The sequence below is a fragment of the Malaclemys terrapin genome, chromosome 4, assembly GCF_027887155.1.
Source record: "Malaclemys terrapin pileata isolate rMalTer1 chromosome 4, rMalTer1.hap1, whole genome shotgun sequence".
Lineage (NCBI taxonomy): Eukaryota > Metazoa > Chordata > Testudines > Emydidae > Malaclemys > Malaclemys terrapin.
The window spans coordinates 108,179,295-108,203,625 of record NC_071508.1 but is presented as its reverse complement, the minus strand read 5'-3'; the positions used below and the strand labels follow the sequence as shown (position 1 = coordinate 108,203,625).

General features: G+C 42.1%; 1 long non-coding RNA gene across 1 annotated transcript; it reads right to left on the bottom strand.

The window, feature by feature from the left end:
- On the bottom strand, positions 1–24,302 carry LOC128837025 (uncharacterized). The gene is made up of 3 exons (XR_008444878.1): positions 24,201–24,302; positions 22,616–22,807; positions 1–992 (listed from the first exon to the last, which is right to left on the bottom strand). It is a non-coding gene; the product is annotated as an uncharacterized LOC128837025 (long non-coding RNA).
- Positions 24,303–24,331: the final 29 nt, after the last annotated feature.

Below are 24,331 nucleotides of genomic sequence, written 5' to 3'. Positions count from 1 at the left end.
TATTTAATAACTTTAATGTTTTAAAATAACAAATAGAATTGTACAAAACACACGTTCTATATGCCATTCCATTCATTAACAGTGACGCTCTTACTGTAATAGTAAGCAATACACTGTATTTTTACATATGTATACCAGATTCTAAGTCAGCTGTAAGACAGAGACAGAAATGTTAAATAGTCAATTCATAGTCCACATATTTTGTGTCAGTGGTGTACTAATTCTTTGTTTAGATATCAGTATTATAACAGCTGCTGGCATGAATAGTCATTGCACTTGTATATTTTGTTCAGAGACTTAATTATACTGCTGACAAAATGACAATGACCAAGAAAAAGACACCGAAGAGGATGAAAGAAAAACGAATAAAAAAGAATAAGGAACATCACTACCCAAGATTACAGAATTAGAAGTTCCAAGGAGATAATTTACACTGGGTTTACACGACTTAAGTAGGCATGCCTTTACATTGGAATGTAGCAATATCTTTCTGCTCATTCTTTGGATAAGTCTCAGAGGATGACAATAGGCAACTATACATCCCCATAGGCTCTCTCCTGTGAAGTCCCAGGGGTTCAAACATCCCTGTCTGTTATGACACTGCAAGAGAGTAAGACTGTTAGGGGAGGTCATGCATCATCATGGATTACAGTATCATCAATATGCTGATGACATCCAGCTCTACATCTTTTTCAGATCTAACGGAGACAATGCTATTGTCCAACTGCCTCAGTGTCTGCAGGAGACTGGGTCCTGGATGATAGAAAGCTGGCTCAAGCTAACCCCATGCAGATGGAGGTAAAGTTATTAGGCAGAGGAAAGCACTTTGAGGAAATGACAAAAGCAATGATCACAATGTATATTGAGGGCATCTGCCTTCCAATGGTCAAAACAGTATGCTGTCGTGGGCTTTTATGGAATACAGTGCTGCTCCAGCTCACCCAAATATTGATGGTTGGCTAGGAATTCCTTTTCTCATCTTTGGTGAGCCCCTAGAAAAAATTAAATTAGATTCCATTAGTATTCAGATAGCCACAGTATTTTATTACTACTTCAAGTTTTTGGAGCGACTTTTGACAATTTCAGCTGACATTCAGAATTCAATAGGAGAACAAACAGATCTTCCCACACCTAAAATGTAAAATACTTGACCTTGGTTTTAACACAGCTTCACCAGATGCAGTGCTACATTTAACCTTCACTTTGAGAGTTTAAAAGACATAAATCTGGAGGTGTTAAAAACCATCTCTTTATTTTTTAATGAAAAGTGAACACTAATAGGCAGATCAGCCATAGATGAAGCACTGTCGAAAGCTGCAGCTGCATCAGTGCAAGGGAAAGGAACAAAAATGTTTTTAAAACAGAAACTGCTGATATGGCTTTTGGTGAAGCCTCAGCGACAGCTGTGATGTCTTTTAACTTTTATTTTTCATTTGGAAAAAATGTTATTTCTTATACTATCATTTTTATTAATAACACTGAAAAGTTAGAAATTGTTAGGCCAGGCTGAGGAGCAGGGATAGACAAAGTTAGATGTGACGTGGCTTGACAAAAATATCAGAGCCCAAAACAATTATGCTGGGGGGACAATCCTCCAGCCAATGGCTGCGCTTAAATACAAGCAAGTGTTGGGCAGAAGAGATGGCTACCAGGAAGCCACCTTGATGGAGAGGAAATACATGGATACCTTCCTGAGGGATACAAAGGGAAGTCGAATCAGGTCTTTAAGAACCAAATTGAGGACCATGGCAGTGCCTAATGAATCTTAGGAAGATGAAGTAAAGGTGTGGCTGTGAGGAAATGCTTGATATGCCAGTAAAAAGAGATCCACTTCCTGCCTGTGGAGGAAAGTATGTTGATAGTGCAGCCACTAGACATTTTAGTTTGTGAAGCCCTTGATCAGACACTCGGTAAGAATTCCAAAATCTGCAATATAGCAAGTGAAGAAGGAGAGAAGCTACATTTCTTGCACCACAGTTTAACTTCCATCATGTTCTAGAATAGGAAAGATTTTTGGAAACTTATATACAAGCCAATAGCACAGATTATACCTTCTGAATATTTTCTCTTCTTCATGCAAAATTGTTCAAAGACCAGGCAGTTCATCTTAGATACTTTGGCTCTGGGTTACAAATTGGTCCCTGAAAGAGCAGATCCTGTCTTAAAGGGAAGACACTGGGGCCAACTGAGCCATGTTGGGGAGCCTAGAGAACCAGGACCTCCTTGGCCCATACAGAGCCACTAATATTACCACAGCCATCTTCCTACTAATCTTCTGGATAGTTCTGGGTAGCAGGAGGTAAGGAGGCAAGGTGTACATAAGGCCTATTGGCCACCTCTGGGAGACAGCATCTGTGCCCAATGCCCTTGGATTCATCTTTCAGGAGAAAAAGGAGAGTATCTTTCAGTTCCAGTGTGATCCATCAGTAGGACCCTGAATTTCCTCACTAGAAACTGAAACACTTCAGGCTGAAGACCCTTTTCCACTGAATCTATATTTAGCTGTTCCTGGCATAGCCTGTTAGCTGTCATATTTTTCTTTCCTTGAATATGTAGAACTTGATTTAATGGAATAGGGCCTCCACCCTTTTCTCCTGAAAGATGGATCCAAGAGCATTAGACACAGATGCATGTTGTCTCCCAGAGGTGGCCACTAGGAATGTAAATTGACAGCAACAGTTTGCAAAATTAACCTGTGAAATTAGACACTGATATTTTAGGATGATATTCACTCAAATCTTTTTCTTTGCAAATTTTTCAGGCAGTAAAGCTCCCACCATCGGTTTATCTCTGCAAAGGTGCTAGTGGAACCATTTTTCAAACAATTAGGACTTTTAATGCTCAGAAGATTGAACTGGAATTCCTTGGGAGTTTTGGGGACTATTTTACAAGAGCTGAAGAAGGTTATGAGTTCATCAGGTTCATTGCTTTTGAATTCTGTCCTCCTCCACACCAAATTGTTGTTGATTGGACATGGATTTGCACACCCATTTTCATATATTTTGTGTTATAAACACAATGTTCCTCCTGGGTTTTACTCTTCTTTCCACATCTTTAAGGCCACATGTTGTGGTGAACTTCCTTGAGTAAGAAAAACTGGCTAAAATTCTTGTCAGAACCCCTCAAAACAACTCCGAGTTTGGTCACTATATAGTAGGATGTTTGCCATGCACAAAGAGCAACTATATACTTTCAATATTGCCAATCCCATGTGTTCAAAACTCATGTGATTGGCTTAAAAGTCATGAGATTTTAAATAATATGTTTTGGGTTCTCTGGTCAACATCTAGTTTTTGAGCCTTAAGAAATTCACATGTCCAAGCTTTTCTTCACAACCATTAGAGCGATAAATTTACTTTTAAAAAAATTGAAAAAGGAAAGGAAAGGAAAAAAAGATGAGATTGTCACAGAATCGCATGATTCCAGGAGCTGGTGCCTTAAGAAAACCATGAGTTGGCAATATTGTATTTTCAGTCTGAATTATTTATTTTAGATTAAAAGAAACAACAAAAATAAGAAAGAACGAAAGTAAAGTCTCCATGAACGAGCACCATGTTTTTCTCCTTAGTGACTCTCTGTATCTGAACTCGACACAAAAGAGTAGCTGCCTCCAATAGACTCTCAGAAATTTAAGGGGAAGTACACAGAAGACAAGAATCAAAGCAGATTTTTGTGTGTGTGTGTGAGAGTGTGTGTGTTGTGTATCCCAATGTGTATGTGAAAAACATTATTGAAGGGAAGCTAAGTGGAAGAACTGAGTTTTGCATTTAGTTCTGAAAATGATGAGGTCTGTGGTCATTTTTATCTCTCGTGAGAGCAAGTTCCATAGACTTGGTCCAGCTCTGGTGAAAGTGAAAGTTCTGTCTCCTGTACTCAGAAGCCTCCCCAAATCAGTCAATAGCTTGAGTTGTTTTGGTGGAATGTAGCTGTGGTGACAGGTCAGGATCATGGAGGAAGAGGTGGTCGCTCAGGTAGCTGGGCCCCAAACCTCATAGAAGAATTTGAATTTGAGGACAGAGACCTTGAACTGGCCCCTGTCTTCAATAGGGAGCGGGTACAGAGAGCAGATCCCTGGGATGCTAGATTGTGGTAACCTGTGTTGCCAAGCAGACAGGCTGAAGCATTTTATATCAGGGTTTGTGGCTTCAATCCTAATTTCTCTTTTCCTTTTCACTTCCTTGATTCACCTCTTCTCTCCATTGTTTCTGTGCCCCCTTTCTCCCCTCCAAATTCACTCTGATATATACTCTTCCTCCTGTATCCTTTACACCTATTCTCTCTCACACGCACATTGAGCCTATTCAGTGAGCCAATTCAGTGAGGTGGAGGCCATGTACTGCTTGCTTGGGGCATCCCTGTAACAAGGAAAGATGAAGTACCACAATGTGAAGTTCACTTTGCTGATCCTCTCAGAAGGAGGAGTAAAGTCCTCACTCACATTCTGGAACAGAATTAACAAATGGGCACAGGATGTCACATATTCTGCCAATGTTCCCATCTCTCCTACGTCTACGTCATCATCATGCTAGCAGATGAAACATCTATGTTTCCTGTTGGGTCATTGTCCCTGGTCTAGGATGAGTCAATCTAAAGACTAAGGAGAAAATAAAATAAAATAACCTTAAAGACTGAAAACATAAAGAACTTGGGAGCTCTCAACATCAAAAGTGTTCCATTCTTGGTGAGCAATAGAGGTTGGTGTGAATATTTTAATAAAGGCATGTTCTTCCTCCTCCAGCTACCCTTCCAGTCTCCGCCCGCCCCCCCCCCCCACACACACACACCTTTCCTTTCTTTCTCTTTCAGTATGACATTTTCAGGGAAAGAGGATACCATGAAAAAAATTATTTTAAAAGGGGGAAATCAGAAAACAGAGGGCAGAGACTCCATGAAGTCCATCAAGAGGCAAAGGGTTTGCACGTAAAGAGATATAGATGGAAACAAGTTGGTATAGTTTAGGGGCATATTGTCCCATCTATGAGTTATTTCCTTATAAGGAACTGAAAACTTCACAGGTTTTGCATCTGCAGTTTTCACCAGCTGGTTGTCTTGGGAAGGTGGATGAAGAAAAAGGGTGGGCAGGGAAATTGTTCCCATTTCCTTCCCTCCACCATAGAATGGGCTAGGGATTCAATCCCTTAAACAGCTCCCCTGATGTGTGCAAGAGGAACTGTGCCACAACACCGCCTCTAGAAGCCTCCCAAACCTGGGAGGAGTGCTGGAGGGAAAAAAACATCATATTTGTTTGTACAGGAACTTGTAGCAATTTACACTGCAAAGTGTGCTTCTCCCAGCAACCCCAGGGGCATCCTACCTTAAGCTAGCAGAATGGCTCCTTCAACCACTTTGTGGGCACTATAACTGCTCATAACTGCCCTGGCCCATCTCTTTCATCTGAGGCTCACTGGCTCCCAGGGCCATAATTTAGTACGCAATGAGATAAATTAATTTAGTGCTTTTTAAAAAATAACTTTCATTTTGTCATGATCTCACATGCACTTGCTGACTGCATGTGACAGCAGGAGTACATAAGATGCATCGCAAGGATAGATCAGTATCAGCTCAGTCCAATACATAGCATCTTGCCTTGTTTATGAATGCCCAAATATCCTGAAAGTAAAGGCACCAAGCAAAGCAGCAAACCAAAAAAAAGAGGGAAGGGAATAAAAGGGCACATGAGGAGTGCTGTTTGTTTCGAAAACCCAACTCCAAGTGACCACAACTACACAAAGAACAAGCAAGAGGGCAGGTGGTTACCCCTAACACCTGTATTTACAAAACAAATCTAGCTTCCAACTGAGGTCAAAATAATTAAGTGATACTTTTTAAGTGTCTCAGTAATACACCACAAGCAAAAATGCTTCAGATTTCAGTCAGAGGTAAATGTAAATGATTTCTGGGTACTGCTGTCTTTCAAGAAGTAATATTTAATTCAACATTTTCTTACATAGGAGAGTTAATTGGTTGAGCAAAGTGAGGGCCTACCTTCAGCTTGATGGTTCTTCTCTTTTTGGGTGTTATGCAATATCTTTTGACTGATTAATTCCAAAATTTCAGGGAATATTCTAGGCATCAATGGGCAGAACCCTGTTGATTCTGGGGGAAATCAGAATGCTTTAAAGGGGAAATGGGGGGCACATACTCCCCCTTGAATCAAGTTAGCAGACCCCTCAGCTTTATTCAAGACTGCAATTATCTATAGATTAGAGACCAGCTTGATGGCAGCCATTCCTGTATAGCAACACCCCACGCCCTGCTCTGCCTGTTCTCTCAGCTGAGTTTAAAATGTTGACCTCCTGAATGATTTATCTTCCAAACAGAAACAAAATAAATAATAATGTGCGGGGAAAGGGCGAAATGGGTAGGCATGAGGTGAAAGGGGGAATAAGAATGCACAGAGCCACTGGCAGTGGGGGAAGAGATAGGAGGACTCTGGTATGTGGGTGGGGGGAATAGGGAGCACACTGAATTCCTGGCATGAGGAGAGAATGGGACACAGTGGTATGGGGGAGGAGGGAAAGGGGAACACAGGTCCTTACATGGGGTAGAGGGAGGTATGCAGGTCACAACACAGCCCTTCGCATGGGGGTAGGGAGAAATGAGGGGCACACAGAGCCCCTGGCATGGAGGAAGAGAATGGCAGACTCTGGTATGGGGAGTGATAATGGAGTGCACATAGAACTTTTGGCAGAGAGGTAGAATGGGATACATTAGTATGGGGGGAGTGGAGAACGGGGATCACACAGAACCCCTGGCATGAGTGGGAGAATGGGGGACCCTGATATGGGGGAAGGAGGGGTGGGGCCCACACAGAACCCTTGGCATGAGGGGGGCATTGCAGGGAGTCCCTGAAATACAGGGGAGTGGTCACAAAGGGAGCTTATGGGGGAAATGGAGGGATGCAAGCAGCCCCTCGTGTGTGTGATGAGTTTGACTGACAGAAGCAATGAAATGTGCAACCTTCTGGTTACGTATTTTTGGTTTCAGAGCTGCCTACATGATGGTGAAATGCCAATAAAACACACTAAGCTGAAGAAAAAAGATAAAATTTATAATTATTTGTGTTTTCACCAAGGGACTCAGAAACAAATTGCTCTGGCCTTAAGCATCAGCCTTAAATTGCCTTTTGAGATTGTTTATAATAGCCCTGCTGCTTGAATACCTAACTATATCAAATAGAGGTTATTTGTGCCTCTCTGTTCTCTCAGGAAATCTTGACCTTGAAATAGAATAACTACATATCATGCTCATTACTAACACCACTAGTGCTAGGTAGGGTGACCAGCTGTCCCAATTTTATATGGACAGTTTCAATATTTGGGGCTTTGCATTATATAGGCACCTATTCCCCTCCCCTTGCCTCCCTCTCTCCTCCTGTCCCGATTTTTCACACTTGCTATATGGTCACCCTAGTGCTAGGTTTCATGGATAACAAACAAAAACTTGCAAGAATGGGCTTATTCCGTGCTATTTGAGTCATTATTACAAAACTGATATATCAGAACGTAAATGCTTAGTACAGTCCATGAATGACGACACATTGGTAACTGACTCAACAGATGGTGATTTTACAATGGATGAGATATGGAACTTTTTATGGTCTGGTTCTGCTCTGGGGTCTTGCTTTTGTCACTCTACAGGGAACCAAGAGAACAGAGCTTGAGGATGGCTGGTTATTAAGGCTGAGATTTTCGAAGCTGCCTAAGGCATTCTGTTCTTATTTAACACGGTTAGTATGCTAATAACATAAAATGAAATCTGTAAATGATCTTATTAAAATGAATGGAAATTGGATGTCTAAATCTTCTAGGCAGCTTTGAAAATCCCACCTAAATGTTTTTATTTATACACACACACATATATATTCACACACACAGGGCAACTTCAATCACTGTGGTACCTATGTGCCAAGGAAAGGTGCTGAGGGTCTCAGCCAGTGGCACCATGACTTCAGCTGCACAGAGGGGCCAGTACGGCTGCATAGACGGCTACTTATGCAGCCTCATGGCTCTTGCCCTCCTGAATCTCAGAGCCTGTCCCTGTAAACTCCAGGATCCATAAGACTGGGAAGCCTCACACACCGTCTGCTCTGCACCTTCCTGCAAAAGAACTCTTCCCACTGGAAAGAATGGTTTCAGAGTAGTAGCCGTGTTAGTCTGTATCCGCAAAAAGAAGAACAGGAGTACTTGTGGCACCTTAGAGACTAACAAATTTATTAGAGCATAAGCTTTCGTGGACTACAGCCCACTTCTATGCATTCGAAGAAGTGGGCTGTAGTCCACGAAAGCTTATGCTCTAATAAATTTGTTAGTCTCTAAGGTGCCACAAGTACTCCTGTTCTTCTTTTCACTGGAAAGAATGATTTCCTGAAAGCTCAGTGAGAAGTTTTCAGTCCCTTGGGCAGTGGAGGGAGGGGTTGGGGTGGAGGAGTGATCTAGCCCTTGACTGATGTGAACAGTCCAGGGAACTGGTGAAATATTGGGTGACTGGGAAAAAACAATTGTGGAACCAATCTTCAAAACAGGAAAACTGACTGTTTGATAAATTAAATCTCAATCCCGAGTAATATCAAATATATAGAGAAATGATTTATCATTATATGGGGCCAAATTGATCACTGGTGCAAGTGGGTGAAACTCTATAGACTTAATAGAATTGCACCTACTTAAACACTGTTGGATTTGGCCCATGGAGGATAACAGACACTGAGTGAAAAAAAAGCATGGATTTGTAAAGAGCAATCATTCCATAATAAATTAATAGCTGAAAGGAATGCCATAGATTTAATACAGTTGGATTCTACTTAGAGCTTTGCCTACACATGGAGTTATTCCTGACCGTATATTACTGAATAACTCCATGTGTGGACATGTTTATGCTGTAATAAAAATGCCTTATTCCTGTTTAGTTTAATCCATTTAACAATGCATTTTTATTCCAGAATATTAAATGGTATTATTCAGGAATAGCTATTGCACTTTAAATTCATACCCTCTGTTAATACAAATTAACTTTCAAGTGTAGACAAGCCAAGAAACATTATATACAGTATTACATGATGAAGCTTACTTGCAATACTAATTCAAATTGGCTTGGGTATGAGCACTATAATATGGATTGTAAATTGGCTGATGGACTGCAAAGGCTAATGATAATCAGTCATGTAATAAATTGGATCGGTATTGGCTCAGGTTTTATTTAATATCTTTTAGGAAAAAGAGGTTAATAAGACATGAATGAAATTTGCAGAGGATACCAAACTGGGAGATCTTGCAAACCTCATTGAGGCCGCAGTTATAATACAAAGGGAGCAGGGGGCAATAATACAAAGGGAGTCTGAAATTATAGGTAGAAAATAACAAAATGAGATTCATCTGGAGAAAATGCAAGCTGGGAAATCTGGGGTGGGAGGAATTCAACCCAGAAATAATCAATTGGAAGGAAAACCCCATTAAGCAGTAATGCTAAAAGAGACTTAGGGGTAACAGTGAACAGCAAAATAGAGATACATCTTCAATGTGACACTGCAGCAAGTGAGACCAATCTTACTGAACATATATTGATGTCATGTCACAGGGCTGGGAAATGACACATCCTCTCTAGAAGCCTAACCCTGCAACCATTAAAGCCAATAGGAGTCTGCTAATAATGTCAATTGGAACAGGATTCGGGTCTTTCTAAGCTTGGTGAGACCATACCCATAGGTGCTGGAACTACGGGTGCAGGACTGCTGCAGCACCCCCTGACTTGAAGTGGTTTCCATTATATACAGGGTTTACAGTTTGGTTCAATGGCTCTCAGCTTCCCCGCTATACAAATTGTTCCAGCACCCCTGACCACACCTGGAATAGTGTGTTTACTTTTGGGTACCTCAGTACCTGAAAGATGTAAACAGATTAAAGGGAGTTCAGAGAAGAGAAACACAAATGATCAGTGAGCTGGATGAATGGATTTATGATGAAAGATTAAAAGAAATAAGTATGTATATCCTGGTTAAGCAAAAATATTGCCATTTTTGAAGATCAGGATAAACTCTGATGTCATGCCACAGTGTTACAATGGGACAATGGAATGAAGTGGGCATCAAAATTATTTCTCAAAGGACTTTGAATTGAAAAAGACTATTAGGTCATCTATTTAATCACCCTGCCAGCATAGGATTATTCCCTATGATGTATTTTCTAGTGCCTTGTCCAATCTTATTGGGCCTTTCATCTCTTCCCTTGGGAGATTATTCCACAATATTTCTGAACATTAAGACTGTTTTCTTTTTTGAAATTTCATCCTGTTATTCTTAATCTGACATTTTGTCATCCTGTTACTTTTAGTTATAGATGCTTTCTTTCTATCCTGTCTTTCAACCCTTCAGTATCTGTAGATGTTTATCATAACCCTTCAATAGCCAAGTTGCACATGGTAGTGAGTAAAGAGTGGACTTCCAGCTTTAATTCTGAGTCTTCTTGCGTCTCCTTGTTTCATTCAGAATCCCTAGCTCACAGCATTACCGTGACTATTTGGAAACAACAGAGTTTAAATTTGGTTTCTCTTGGTCATGGACAGATCTGTGTATTGATCTATAAGCACATAAACAAATTAGGCAGGGCCAGCAGAACCAGCAGAGCTACCAAATCCATTTGATTTGAAAGAATTGGACCCTGTTAAATGCAATGGAATCACAGAGGAACTTCTTAGCCAGAAATAATGGAGACAGAAATTGCAAGGACCAGATGACTAACTGAAGAGAAGGAGAAATCCAGAAAGTTAGTAGATCACCAACCTGGTAATAGGCTGCAGTGAAAAGGAAAGAATCTAGTTAAAGTTGTTAATTTTCTATGCATTTTCCAACCCGTTCTGAAAAGCTTTTAAAGAATAGCAAAATTAAATTGTACTGTAATTAGAAATATTCTGGCCCTTGTTCTGCTGTCAGGCACACTAGTGAAAATCAGGAATAACTATTGAAACCAGTGGAGTTACAGACCAGTAAAGTACTTGTGGGAGCTCAGAATCAAGCCCTCCAACCCTAATTTATGCTATGATTTCATCTAAGGAAAACATGCAGCTCAATGAAGAAAAATGTGAAGGGTGTGATATTAAAAATAAAAGCGAGGAATCTGATATAACTAGAGGAAAAAATAATTTTAAGAACAGGTAACCATCAAATTGATTCTTGAAAGAGACAAGCAATTGTAAATAAATTTAAAGTACATCCAAATGTGTGTTCTATAAAGCCTCTATGTGCCTCTCTCGCATAAAAATGAGTGGAAGGGAACAAATTAATCAATGCACATGGATTTTGGAGGATAGCTGTTGGGGCACATTTTCCGTTTTGTTCCTTGGGATGCAGGCAAATCAGAAAGCAGGGTCAGGAAAAGCACTAAAGACATCCTGGCTCCACTGAAGTCAGTGGCAAAACTCCCATTGCCTTTAAGGGTTCCAGGATTTCACCCCATGGCTCTATTACAAAACCCTCTGGTACCAAATTCCTGGATCCCTGGCCAAGCATGCAGAGGGATATTCCTTCCCCATGTCTTCTAGGCCTCTCCCATCTCCAGGTATAGCTGGTTCCTAGACCTGTCTACCAAGCTATGGGCTGCACTCCTTCCATGGGAATTGCAGAGTACAGAGAAGTAGTTAATGTTCCTAGAATCTGCACTAACTGATCATTTTAACCTATGTAGGATGGAGAACATCACATTTAGGGCTCAATTCTCCATTCTGTCCTAGCAGAACTCAAACAGAGTGAAGATGTGAGGCCACAGATTGTAGCTCCCTCATCTGGAGTCAACTGCCTCCAGGTCAAGATAGAACTGTAAAGGAGCAGCTCAAATTTACGATACAGGGACCTTATACCAGCAGAGGATTAGACGTGGAGTCTTGCTCTGCCATGCCCACTCCGTTCTCCATCCTGCTTCTGCCTGTGGAATGCCCTCATACCTCTCCTTACTCTGGGGGTGAGGGGTGGCTTGAGCGAGAGGCAGCACTGCTTTCTCCAGCAGAGTTCTCCTGAATGGGGGAAAGTCCCTTCTGGACACCTCCCATTGTTTTAAGGCCACTTTGCACTGCTTATGCAAAGTGGCCTTAGCAGACTGGAGAATCTGGCCTATTAAATAGTCTGTTCCCATCTTCCCTGACTCTCTTTCCTATATGGGTGATCAGCTATGTGGCATGAGGAGTGGTAGATGGGTGGCACGGGAGGGAACACGACATATAGCTGTGTTTCCCCTCCTCACAGCCATCCTACTGCTTTTTATGGAATTCCTGGTATTTTGCTCCCCTCTGCAACATGACTTGGGGGCATATAGGCTTAGCCAACAATTAAATTGCTGCAGAAAATAATGAATACAACTAAAGGAGGCAATAATGGATATTAAAATCCTAACATCTATGAGTCACATTCAAATTTAAAGAAAGAAGCAATAAATTTTGTTGTGTGTTGCCAATTGCTATGGTGACAATCACTGGGGCTCTAGTCTCCTCTTCTTATGTGTACGCAATTCTCAATGATATCAGTAGAAGTTATGCATGCACACAAAGAGAGTGGAATTTGCAAGTGAAGAGGTTTACCTTCTATTCAGTTGGAAGATTGTTCTTAAGAGAGATTTAAAGCAGTGTTGGTGGACTAAGAAAGACTTTTATAGTGGTCTAAAGGAATAATGCCTATTGTGAAACTTGGTGAAAAACATTTGCTATGTTGGAAAACAAGGCTAAGAAATCCTCACCTATGCTCCATGGGACCTTTTGACCTGAAAACAAGAAACAAAGGGGCTTTATAATGTCATTGTAAAACTTACATTAATATATGTTTTATGGCAGTAAACTGTGAGTATATGGGGCTGAATCATGCAAGGTACCAATGGAGTGTTCTGCTTAAAAAGTAATGGTACAATAAGACCCACAGTTTGTAAAATAAAAAGATACTGAATATGTCTCTTATGGATTTGCAGGATGTTGGTTTCCCATGAGAATCCATAACAATTAAAGCATCTATCTTCCCTACTGAAGGGCTGAGTGTGTTGAACAGCATATTTTAAAATGTAAATAAAATAAAACATGCAGCAAAAGTAAAAAAAAATTATGGGAGAGAGGAATAACAACATGGAGCTGGCAGTGGTTAAAAAACCACTTTGAAGGGGAAACAAGTTTTATGGATTTGCTTATTTTTAAGCTAGAATGAGGCATATGTCAAAGGAAAGCGAGTTCCATGCCATACATGCAACACTGCAAAGTCATGAGAACCTTCCAGCCTGGACCTGAAATGCCATGATCTAATCTCTAAATATTGTGCAATGTGTGGCCACAGACTTCTACCCATGTAGAAGAAGCAGAATTTGTCCTTTTGACATAGCTTGTCAGTAATGACACAACAGCCACATTATTTGCTTTATGTAACCAAGATGGTGAAGGGACATGACCACAAGTGGTAGATCTCAGGGACAGTGGACACCCTCCTCAGAAACCAAGACAGCCCCAAATATGGGAACACAATCCCCCAGAAGCCCAGGGCTCTGAGAAACACAAGGCATAATGAGACCAACTTCAACCAGTTCTGCTATATCTATAAAGAGCATAACAAACTCGCCATAATGATCAGCTGAATAAACTGCTAATACGATGAAACAATATGGATTAATCAGAATCTGCTATCCCCAAAAGTGTTCATCTGGTAGGGTGACCAGACAGCAAGTATAAAAAATCGGTACGGGGTGGGGGATAATAGGTGCCTATATAAGAAAAAGCCCCCAAAATCGGGACTGTCCCTATAAAATCGGGACATCTGGTCACCCTATCATCTGGACAACTGCTCATGGTGTCTATGTCAAAAGACTGGTAGCATCTCTTGGTCTCAGTTATAGCTATTCTGTACATCCACATAAAATCTGTGTACAGATAAATAATCTGATTCCAGGTGGCTACCCAGACACCTCCTTTCCAAACTGTACACCATCTGACTCATCTCGTGGAAATGGGGAGTGAAACCACACTGGCCTCTGGGCACAAGAAGTTGCTAGGGTACAGCAAAGGGCCTCACAATTGAGGACCTCTCCTCAACCAACAGGCAATATTAGGTGTCGGTAGGGTGACCAGACAGCAAGTGTGAAAAATCAGGATGGGGGTGAGGAGTAATAAGAGCCTATATAAGACAAAGCCCCAAATATCGGGACTGATTTCAGACGTGTCAGGAGACCACAGAAATTCATGATGCAAAAGGAAACTGAGTTACACATTCAACATAGGCAATATGAATATTTTTCAATGGTCACTCCATTGATCAAAAATAGAAAGCAAAATTTGTACAAATAGAAAATGTTTGTTTCAGGGTGCTGGATCATGCTAGAAGGTTCACATCCAAGACCAACTGTTTTTCTCAACTCTATGTCTTTTGGAAGGAAAATCCTAAGTACTCTAACCAACTGGGTTGTTAATTACAACTAGAGATGGTTGAAAATTGAAATTTCTATCCTGCAGAAAATTCCAATATTTTGAAATTTGTTTAAGTCTCAAATCAGGACAAAAAGTATCATTTTTTTCATGGGATGGAAAGTTCAAAAGCATTTCCATTTGAAACATTTAATTTAATCTAGTTTACTGGAAACAAAATGTTTTTATATTCCCAAATTGAAATACTGTATCTCATTTTGTTGAACTATATTGAAACATTTCAGTTTAGGTTGGTTTGAAATTAACCTGTGTCCCCCTGAGCTGCTGTGATGCCTCATGGGAGTTGTAGCTCAAATGCCTCATGCCCCCATTATCCTCTATGAACTGGGGTCCCTGGCTGGACTATGTCTTCAATGATGTGGTATGGTCATTTGACGTACCAAGTCAGTTCAACCAGAGATAAGATCACAGTACATCATGGGTAGGGTTGCCAAGTGTCTGGTTTTTGACCGGAATGCCTGGTTGTAAAGGGACCCTCGTAGCTCTGGTCAGCACCATTGACCGGGCTGTTAAAAGTCTGGTCGGCGGTGCAGCAGGGCTAAGGCAGGCTTCCTGCCTGCCTTGGCTCTGCATGACTCCCGGAAGTGGCTGGCATGTCCCTGCAGCCTCTACGCACAGGCAGGGCCGGCTCCAGTGTTTTTGCCACCCCAAGAGGCGAAAAAAGAAAAGAAAAAAAAGCCGCGCTCGGCGGCAGTTCGGCGGCAGCTCTACCGCTGCCGCTTCATTCTTCGGCCGCAATTCGGTGGCAGGTCCTTCACTCTGAGAAGACCCGAACGTGCCGCCCCTTTGCGTTGGCCGCCCCGAGCACCTGTTTGCTGCGCTGGTGCCTGGAGCCGGCCCTGGGCACAGGGGCAATCAAGGAAGTTCTGCGCTCTGCCCCTGTCCCAAGCGCTGGCTCCAAAGATCCCCTTGGATGGGAACCATGGCCAAATGGGAACTGCGGGGGTGGGGCCTGTGGATGCGGAGCTGCCTGGACGCCCCTGCACCTAGGAGCCGGGCCAGACATGTCAGTCACTTCCAAGAGCCGCGCGGAGCCAGGGCAGGCAGGGAGCCTGCCTTAGCCCTGCTGCACCACCGACTGGGAGCCGCCTGATGTAAGTGCTGCCCGGCTGGAGCCCACACTCTGAATCCCCTCTCGCACGCCAAACCTCGGCCCCAGGTTGGAACTCCCTCCCGCACCCTAACTCCCTCACAGAGCCTGCACCCCAACCTCCCGCCTCAGCCCTGAGCCCCCTCCCAGAGCCCACACCCCGCACCCTTCACCCCCTCCTGCACCCTAACTACCTGCCCCAGACCTGAGCCCCCTTCTGCATCCCAACCTCCCGCCTCAGCCCTGAGTCCCCTCCCAGAGCCCACACCCCACACCCTGCACCCCCTCCTGCACCCAAACTACCTGCCCCAGACCTGAGCCCCCTTCTGCACCCCAACCTCCCGCCTCACCCTGAGTCCCCTCCCAGAGCCCACACCCTGCACCCTGCACCCCCTCCTGCACCCTAACTACCTGCCCCAGACCTGAGCCCCCTTCTGCATCCCAACCCCCTACCCCAGCCCACAGTCCCCTCCCACACCCTGAATCCCTCATTTCTGGCCCCACTCCAGAGCCCACAGCCCCAGCTGTAACCCTCACCCCAACCCCCTGCCCCAGCCCAATGAAAATGAGTGAGGGTGGGGGACAGCAAGCGATGGAGGGAGGGGGGATGGAGTGAGTGGGGTGGGGCCTCGGAGATGGGGAGGGGAGGGGCTGGGCCTTGGGGAAGGGGCAGGGATAGGGGCAGGACAAGGGTGTTCAGTTTTGTGTGATTAGAAAGTTGGCAACCCTAATCATGGGAGATGTAGTCTGGCCAGGGAGCCTAGCCCATAGAAAAGAACTGACAGCCGAATTACAACTGCCATGATGTTCTGCTGCAGCTCAAGCAAACAGAGATTAATATCAAATTAACATGAGTCAATATATTTCAATTCAGTTCTACAAACCAAAATGTTTTGATTCAAGTCAATCCAACTCAAAACAAAATATTTAGTTTTGATTTTCCTGTCAGAAAATTTTTAAAAACAGCAAAACTACTTTTTTTCTATCAAAAAGGTTTGTGGAAAATTCCTACCTAGCTCTAATGTCCACAAACAATTCTTTAGTCAAGAGGCCTAGGCTCCATTTTCCTACAGTGAACCTATGGAAAGGCTAACTAACTCACAGCAGCAGAACAAAGGGGATGAAAGAAATATACTCGGTGAGTGAAAGTTCACCTCAGCCCTGTGGCCTGTTCACAGGTTGGTGGTCTGAGTTTTAGGCCCTCTGCAGCCACTTTTCCATAGACTGCAGTAACAGTCCCTGCCTCTCCACAGTCCCTCCATGGAGTTTCTGGGCCACTGGATCCTAAAGACCCTGGCTCCTGTCATACTACCCCTGGCTTGTCACCAGCCCACTTATACAATAGCTTGTTCAGGATCCATGGCTGCAGGGTACAGAGCATTTTCTGCAGTTTCCACTGCACAGCCCCACCTTGAGCTTTTCAAGTGGTGTGAAGAGCCAACCTAAAGAGTCAGAGGTGCATTAACTCTAACCACTATTGTAAGTTAAGGTGCAATAAGACTATGAAGTGCACGGCATGTCAGAATTTAAAGTCTATCTCAAATGGAATTGGAACACAATGCAATCAGCTGAGTGATCATAAGAAAACATTGTAGACAGTGTTAGTATCCGTTTGGAAATGTTTTACACAACCAGTGTTTAGTCCAATATGAAAAACCTGCAAAAGGAGAGGTGCATTAGCCTGAAATATTAGAAGCACAAATACGGGAATATTTACTTGATGAATAAGCCTAAGTGATCATTTAAAATAAATAGCTCCATAACCAGGAAAAGAGCAGTCTAAGCAAAACATTTACATGACTTTTCTCCAGAGGAGAAAAATTAACTAGATGAACCTGCAGCCCTGGTTGTCTGCCCCCATCGACCATTGCCGAAACTGAAATGGCACCGGAAAAATATAATTACATCCATTCTTGATTTTAAGATATACTTCATTCAGCAAAAATAATTTATTCTGAGCCTGTTGGGCTCTAGTGAAGTGGAGTTAATAATATTTACCTACCTTTAGAAAGTGCTTTGAGCTCTATGGATGAAAAATGCTAATTAGTTTTATTAGTGTATTATTATATGTGTGAACAGTACATCACCTGATCAGGATAGTGATGGTGATTGTGAAATGCTCTGGGGGGATTAGAGAGGCTACAAAACCAGAAAACCCAATAATAATGGGGAATTTCCACTATTTCCATATTGATGGGGCACATGTCACCTCAGGATGCAATGCAGAGATAAAATTTCTAGACACCATTAATTATTGCTTCTTGGAACAGCTAGTCCTGGAATCCACAGGGGGTAGTTCTTGATTTAGTTCTAAGTGGTGCACAGGATCTTGTCCAAGGGGTGAATATAGCTGTAAGCGCGACCATAATCTAATAAAATTTAACATCCTTATAGGGGAGGAAATACCAAAGAAACCCACCACAGTAGCATTTAACTTAAAAAAGAGGAACTAAATAAAAATGAGGAGGATTGTTAATGGAAATTAAAAAGAACAGTCACAAGCATGAAATGCCTACAAGCTGCATGGAAACATTTTAAACACATGACAATGGGTTATCCCAAATAAAAACCTGGGTGGACCAAAAAAAAAATGCCTTCATGGCTAAACAACAGAGTAAAAAAGGTGGTTAGAGACAAAAAGACATCTTTTAAAAATTGGAATCAAATCTTAGTGAGGAAACTAGAAAGGAGTATAAACTCTAGCAAGTCCAGGGCCAGCTCCAGGCACCAGCGAAGGAAGCAGGTGCTTGGGGCAGCCAATACAAAGGGGTGGCACTCCGTCCGGTATCGGGCGGCACCTCCGGGTCTTCAGCGGGAATTCGGCGGCGGGTTCCTCAGTCCCTCTCTTCCTCTTTGAGCTGCCACCGCAGAGGAAGAGAGGAAGTGAAGGACCCGCTGAAGAATGAAGCGGCACGATTGAGCTGCCACAGATTGGCTTTATTTTTTTGCCGCTTAGGGCGGCAGAAAAGCTGGAGCCAGCCCTGAGCAAGTCAAGTATAAATGTGTAATTAGGCAGGCCAAAAATGACTTTGTATCGGTCTTCACTGCAAAGGATGTGAAGGAGATTCCCACACCTGAGCCAATCTTTTAAGTGACAATCTGAGCAACTGTCACAGATTGAAGTATCAATACAGGAGGTTTTGGAACAAACTGATAAATTAAATAGTAATAACTCACCAGGACCAGATGGTATTCACCCAAGAGTTCTGAAGGAACTCAAATATGAAATTGCAGAATTACTACCTGTGTTATGTAACCTAAAACTTAAATCAGCCTCTGTACCACATGACTGGTGGACAGCTAATGTAACACTGATTTTTTAAAAAGGCTCCAGAGGGAATCCTGGCGATTACAGGCTGGTAACCCTAACTTCAGTACTAGGCAAATTGGTTGAAACTATAATAAAGAACAGAATTATCAGACACATAGATGAACACAATATGCTGGGGAAGAATCAACACAGCTTTCATGCCTCACCAATCTGTTTGAATTCTTTGAGGAGGTCAACAAACATGTGGACCAGAGTGATCCAGTAGATACAGTATACTTGGACTTTCAAAATGTCTTTGAAATGGTCCCTCACCAAATGCTCTTAAGTAAAGTAGGCAGTCATTGGATAAGAGAGAAGGTTCTCTCATAGATCAGTAACTGGTTAAAAGATAGAAAACAAAAGGTAGGAATAAATAGTCAGTTTTCACAGTGGTGAAAGGTGAATAGCGAGTCCCCCAAGGATCTGTACTTGGACCAGGGCTGTTCAACATATTCACAAATGATCTACAGAAAGGGGTAAACAGTGATGTGGCAGTGTTTGCAGCTGATACAAACTATCTTGAGTAATTTAAGTCCAAAGCTGACTATGAAGAGTTACAGAGGCTACTCACAAAACTGAGTGAGTGGGCAACAAAATGGCAGATTAAATTCAATAAATGCAAAGTAATGTACATTGGAAAACATAATCCCAACTGTACATACAAAATGATGGGGCCTAAATTAGCTGTTACTACTCAAGAAAGATCTTGGAGTCATTGCAGTTAGTTCTCAGAAAACATCTGCTCAATGTGCAGTGACAGTCAAAAAAGCTAACAGAATGTTAGGAACTATTGGGAAAGGGATAGATAAAATATAAAATCTCATAATGCCACTATACACATCCATGATACGTCCACACCTTGAATACTGTGTGCAGTTCTGGTCGCTCCATCTCAAATAGATATAATAGAATTGGAAAAAGTACAGAGAAGGGCAATAAAAATTATTAGGAGTATGGAACAGCTTCCATATGAGGAGAAATTAAAATGACTGGGACTGTTCAGCTTAGAAAAAAGATTACTATGGGGGGGATATAATAGAGATCTATAAAACCATGAATGGTGGAGAAAGTGAATAGGGAAGTGTTATTTCCCCCTTCACATAACGCAAGAACCGGGAGTCATGCAATGAAATTAATAGGAAGCAGGTTTAAAACAAACACAAGGAAGTACTTCTTCACACAATGCACAGTCAACCTGTGGAACTCGTTGCCAGGGGATGTTGAAAAGGCCAGACATATTTCTGGGTTCTGAAAAGAATTAGATAAGTTCATGGAGGATAGGGGCCATCAATGGCTATTAGCCTAGATGGTCAGGTATGCAACCCCATGCTCTAGGTATCCCTAAACCTCTGACTATCAGAAGCTGGGGTTGGACAACGGGATGGATCACTAGATAAATTGCCCTGTTCTGTGCATTACCTCTGAAGCATCTGGCACCAGCCACTGTTGGAAGACAGGATGCTGAGCTAGATGGGCCATTGGTCTGACTCAATATGGCCATTCTTATTTTCTTATGAATTTTTTCTTTTTTTTAATAAGATGTATAAATACATATAAATGCATTGTGTTCTGGAGGATAAATAGTACTGAATGCTAATTAGAAAAATCATCCACCAGACCACAGTGCTTTTTTTAAACAGGCGTAACAGCAGCCTCTTTAAAAGGGAAGGAAGCAATTCTTGCAAATAGCGAGTTCACCATCTGCACAGAAGAGGGCTGAAAACTGAACATTATTTCCTAGGTAGCCAAGAAAACAAATCATATATAAGAATTCAGACCTCTGACCACCTCTGAAGGGGAAAGCTAATGGAAACAACACCTCATCGGGGACATTACTGCATATCATAACCCATCAGTGACCCTGAGGGAAATGAAACTGAACAGAAACAGAGCTGCATGCAAGACAGGCACTGCCATTTTCATCTCTGAGCCATCACGAAAACAGTCTAATTGGATATAAAGAAAAGCAAAATAAATAAACATCATAGGGAAATATTTTCAACCTGCATAAAGAAATCATGAGTAAAGAGAGACAAAGGGAAAGTCATTTGTTTATGGCCATTTGCAATAAATACAGGGTGTTCTATGAATAATTCAGACAAAGAAAAATGAGAGAAATCAACTCAAAGGACTGCATATTCAGCTAGGTCTCGTCCTTTGGAAGGAACAAGTCACAGAAAGCATTGTATCAAAAGTTCATTAAACAGTTCCTCCAGAAGTCACAGTTCTCAAGCAACTAACTGGTAAAGCCTTCCAATATTCTTTCTTGCCCATTTTGTCTTGTCTGGACTGTATTTGTCTGAAATAGCTGGTCATTCTAATTCATGGTTGTGTATGATCCTCTACGGCATGTTTCTTTTGTAGTGAGGTGGGGTGGGGATGTATGTAATATTTGTCTGCTACCTCAATGTGATGTTTCTGGGTGGTACTTTTGGTGGTCCCTAACAGGATGGAGTATTCGTACTCCACAAATACACATTTTATTATAACAGAACTGAAATGCATTTTTTAAAAAAACATATGTATACATTATGGGTTTTTTTCAGGGCAAGCATCAGAGGCTGGGTGCAAAACCTTGCTTTCTTTGAAGTCACATGCCCTGCTCAGGGCCGGCTCCAGCATTTCTGCCACCCCAAGCAAAAAAAAAAAAAAGAAGCCGCAATCGCAATCAGCGGCGGCAGTTCAGCGGCAGGTCCTTCGCTCCTAGAGGGAGTGAGGGACCTGCCGCCCCTGAATTGCCGCAGGTGCCGCCCCTCTCCCTTGGCCGCCCCAAGCACCTGCTTGTTAAGCTGGTGCCTGGAGCCGGCCCTGGCCCTGCCCATTGCCCGTTCTAGTTGAGCCCTGGACAGATTACAGAGAAAGGCAAATCTTTGCAGGCCAAGACGTGGCTTCATAGTAATTCTGTGATGACTATGCTAATACTGGAGTAGGTTCCCCAACCCTATAAGCAGCCTCCATGAGAAGGAGGATAGAAAGATTCATGCAGATGTGGATCCCTTGGCTCACCCTGCCCCTTCTCACTTATGCCCCTTTTCCATCCACCCCCTATGCACTGCAGGCAGGAGACTCTCAGAGACTGATCTGTATGTAACATGGAGTTGCGCTCTCTATCCACATTACACCCCGCAAAATCCTGCTTCTACAGGCAGCAAAACTCCACTGGTTCTGCTGTTAAGGGAGTACATCAACCAAATAGGCAGGGGAAAGGCTTGCCCCTAAGGGCATAAGATTGTTCAGCCTTTCAACAAAATATCTGTTTTCAGAGGGGAGCCATAGAAAAATGAGACCTGACCCACATAGGTCTTAATACAAACATTTGAAGGGGGTCCACCAAACTGAACTTTGGGGGACGGAAGATCTCATGATTAAGAGGTAGGAGCAATACTTCAGAGAGCAGGATTTACTCTATTCTTCTCCCACATATTTCTCAGATGACCTTGGGCAAGTCACTTATATCGCTACCTCACAGGGGTGCTGTGAAACTAAATTCATTAATACTTGTAAAGTGCTCTCAGATCCTGGACTAGAAGGTGATATGTATAAGTGCAAAGTACCCTCCCAAAATTATGCCAGAGGTTGAACCAGCTGCAGGATCAGGGGAGTGGAAAAGGGGCTTAGAGAAACCTTTCCCTTTTCTTAGGCCCTGTGCCAAGTGCAGCTTGACTTGACACAGGGATCTGGTACAATGATCAAATGTGGCTCAACAGACATAAGCACTGTTAGCTCAGGTTTCTACCCTATCTGTTCATCCAGTGATAATAGGTAAACAAGTTCACCTAAGGTACTTGCTTGTTTCTGAAGACAATGTTATTCCAAGGCAATGTTGTAAATGATTTATTCTGGATCCAACTGTGGAAACCAATGCATATATAATTACTGATGTAGGTGGTAGTCAATCTTGTCCTTCCATACTCCAATGCAGGTCATTATCTCATTGTATTACCTCAGCAACCTTCTTTGCCTGGAATCTGAAACAAGCAAGACACATAAAATAGTGGGGAAGCAAATGATTACAGGATAAAGAAACTTAAAAACTATACAATAGTCAAAAATACATTAATGGGCTATTACAATGGGTAAACTGGCTCTATAAAGATAGCTAACCTTCTTCAGGATAAAAATTTCTACACTAAACTTGTAACCTGAATGAACCCAGCTACACAATTAGCTTTTTTTTAAAATACGTATTATATGCTTTCATTATTACAGGGCATAGCTGAGTAAAATTTTTCATTTTATTATCTCCAACATCCAAAGTAATTAAAAAGGTAGTCCTGCAACATGGAGACTTTTTTAACTGAAATGCTAATAATGACTACTATCTGGGTGTAAAAAATATATACCTGTCAAAGAAGGCATGTTGTAATTCTAATGGATTTTCCCCCAAAATTCTAAAGTGTTATTCTACTTGGAAGAGTGATATTTATTTCCCTCAGTGACTTCTAATTTGCATTTGTTCAGTTTTCTATAAAAATATGCTTTTTTCTAACTGCCAATCCTTCAAACTCAGTCTGAGGTTGGAAAGCCAAGCTGCAACTTTCTTTCCTGCTCATCAACACCAATAAAAAAGATTCTGCAAGCCATAATCTGTCTTCCATTACATCTATGAAATACCTTTGTCAACACTCAGTTGGAAGGGATTGGCGCTACAATTAGAACTCGGTTAACAATTCTGTTGTGATGCACAAGCTGGAAAAGAATCCAGCACACTCTCTCAGATTGTATCTGTTTTCTGTACTGATAGCAGGAGTAAAAACTTATTTTTGCCACTAAAATAAGTAGATAGGTCTCTGAATGGGGAGCAGATTTATGGAGTAAGATGATGAGGCTAGTTTACAAAATCATTTTTCAGAGTAGAACTGTACTTTGACTAAGAGAAAAATCTAACTCCTTGTCTTGGGGCCCCAGAAGGAAATAGGCTTTACAACAGAGTTCTGCAGTATTAGGTGATTTCTCTTCCCAGGAATTTATCTGAACATTTGCTCCAGCTTCCATTTATGTGGGGTTCACACCTGGAATTTCACTTCATAGTATTCTATTTTGGCATGTTTTCTTTGTCTTCTCAATGTCTGAGTTCATTTAGTCCATTTTTTCAAAGAGGTGAGAAGACAATAGAAAAGAGGGATGAAGGAAAAACAGAACATGGAGATGTAAAGGATGAAGAAAAAAGGGACAGAGAGAAGAACAAAGTGGGCAGAGACAGTGGAATAAACAGAGGAACCAGGGCAGATACTAGTGTGACAACAAAGACCAAGCGGAAAGGAGAAGCTAGTTCAGTCTATGTATAGAAACGGGGAAAGAGAACAGAGTTCATTTCAGAGATATGTTGAAGCAGGACAGCGTCCCATTTTTGCCGCCTACCTTAGGTCAAAACAGTTGATTTTCTCCCACCACTCTTGTCATTCTCCAATGCCTTCATTCCTGGAGGCAGTGTTTCTTGTCAGAGGCCACTAAGAGACACTGTGTCTCATGGAATACATTTTCTTTGTCAT